Source organism: Trachypithecus francoisi, unplaced genomic scaffold (assembly GCF_009764315.1).
Source record: "Trachypithecus francoisi isolate TF-2019V2 unplaced genomic scaffold, Tfra_2.0 Lachesis_group2, whole genome shotgun sequence".
Lineage (NCBI taxonomy): Eukaryota > Metazoa > Chordata > Mammalia > Primates > Cercopithecidae > Trachypithecus > Trachypithecus francoisi.
The window spans coordinates 156566262-156568753 of NW_022681465.1; positions in this window are offsets into that span (position 1 = coordinate 156566262).

Genomic DNA, 2492 nt, shown 5'->3' on the forward strand with positions numbered 1-2492 from the left:
ATTATTGGGATGTACCTGGAACGTGTACAGGGGGAATTGGAGGAGACTGAGACAAGGACCCTTCAAAGGCAGGAGAGAAAGACTGGTGATAGAACTGAGAAAGATGCTGGCAACAGTAGTGTCACAGAAGCAATGGTGCACCCCTTGCTCCCAAGGGACCTGAGGAGGGAAAGAGGCAGGTCAAAAGCTGCAAGATGGCAAAGAGACTGAGGAAGAGGAGAGCTGGGGGAAGCTCACCCCTGCCTTCAACAGGAAGAGCCAGGATTTGAACTCAGGCCGGCTGGCCCCAGGCCCAGGGGTCTCCCCATTGGCTGCATCTCGCTGTATTAGGACCATGCAGACCCACGGATGGGCCTCTTATTTGGACACAGGGACTAGCGGGAGTTGCACCGTCACAGACACAGAATGATGACTAACAGTTACCAGAACAGAAAGAGTTTAGGGTCACATGGAAGCTTTCTTCTTTCTTCCAATATGAGCTGCAGGCCCTCTGGGGATTGCAGTGACTGCTTCTGCAGCAAAGTCTTTATGTTAAACAAATAAATACTGCTTACCTCCTCCTGTGAAGCTCTCAGTGGTGAGCTGAGCCGGGTAGGCGGCATTTCCTGGCCAGGGGGTTACCAGGATCCTGATTTCATGAGATGCAGATGGCAAATAAACCTCAGAAGAGATGCTCCACCATTCTAATGATTAGAGAAATGCAACTTGAAACAAGCATAGTATGTTATCTTTCCCCTAGCACTCTGACAAAAATCAAAAAGTTGGTTAATAGCTTGCCCCAGCAGGGGTGGGTGTGTGGAGGGGATTCGTATGCATTGCCAGTGGAAGATTAATAGTGTGGGGTATGATCTTTTCGTAGGGCACCACCTGTCAAAAACATATATGCATATATGCATCTACCTTTTGCTCTGGTGATGCCACTCTCAGGCACCTATCCTTGAGAATGTTAACTGCAACCTGTAAAAGTAAAAACTTGGACACAAACTGAACGTTCATCAGTGAAGCATGAGTCAACTATACTGTGCTATATCCATACTGTAGGATGTAGCTGTTAAGAATAATGAGGCAGGTTCCCAGGTTCATATGGTCAAAAAATTTAAAAGTCCAGGATTTATTCTGAAGTGAGACAAGCAAGTTGAAGTAGTGAGGCAATGTGCATAGTATGACTTATTATTGTTTATATATCAATGTACACTGTGGACCCCTAGGGAGAGTAGGAGAAAAACACACACCGATCAGTTGACAGTGGTCACTCCTTGAGAAAAGGACCGGGGAGGAAAGAAAAGGAGTGAGGCTTTTAGCTTTATACACTGATGTGCCATGTGTATTTTTACAAGAAGGCTGTGGTTTTTTGTGGGATTTAATGCCTGGAAGGTGGCTTTGCAACTGTCTTAGAAAAATCCCAGCTTGCTCACCTTCCCTAAGGCTGCTGGCTCAGACCTGGTAACCATGGCAACCTAAGGAACAAGACTCCATAAAGGGGCATTGTAGAACTGCTCCCTGGGCACAGTTATCATCCCCATTACTGTCACTGATGTAATAAGAGCAGGCCAACCTTTGGCAATTTAGAGCTGCTCCCAGCTACCTGGGCACAGGTGTTTTTGCTTCTCTTGTCTGTCTGTGGCTGCTGTCTCTCCCCACATCTGCCTGCCCGGGTGAAGGAAGACAGGCAGCTGCAGGAGCTGCTGTTCTGGAGGCAGACAGGAAGCTGGTGAGGGAGCTAGGGAACTCCTGAGGCCTGCCTCTTCCTGTAGGAAGCAGCACTACCATAGAGATTTGGGACCAAGGGCACAATCCGCACTCTCACCCATTTCCTTTAGAGCTGTCTGCCTCATTCTCAGAGGTCCAGTCTGGCCCTTGGACTGACAAAGTCAGGGGCATTCCAGAGTCTGAGCCTTGAAACTCAGGTTCACTGCTTTGGGTTCTGTCCAACAGAGCTTCAGGCTCATGCTGAGAAAACATAACCAACAATTACTGAGTGCTTACTCTGGCCTGGCACTGTTCTGAGTTCCTGCTGCTCAGAGTGTGGGCTGTGGACCAGCAGCAGCAGCACCTGGTGGCTTGTTAGACATGCAGCAGCTCAGACCCCAACTGCTGAATCAGAAGCTGCATTTTAACAAGACCTAGGTGATTTGTATGACACGAAAGCTTGAGAAGCACTGTTCTTCATACTTTAGATCTATTAACTCAGTTAATCCTTTAAACATCTTCCCAGCTGAGTCCTTTTATTATCATCCGCACTTCACATACAAAAGAAACTTGAGTCATAGAGAAGTCAGGTAACTTTTCTTAGGACACACAGCTAGTAATTTTGATAGGTAGAATTCAAACCTAAATAAACCGCCTCTGGAGCCTGCACAGTTAGCCACCATGATGCTGACCTTGTAAACAGCATGGAGAACAGCTTCTTTATCTATCCAAATGGCAGAGGGCTCAGGACACTAGTGAGGAATAAAGTCAACTTCACCAAGACTGACCTGATGAATACCATG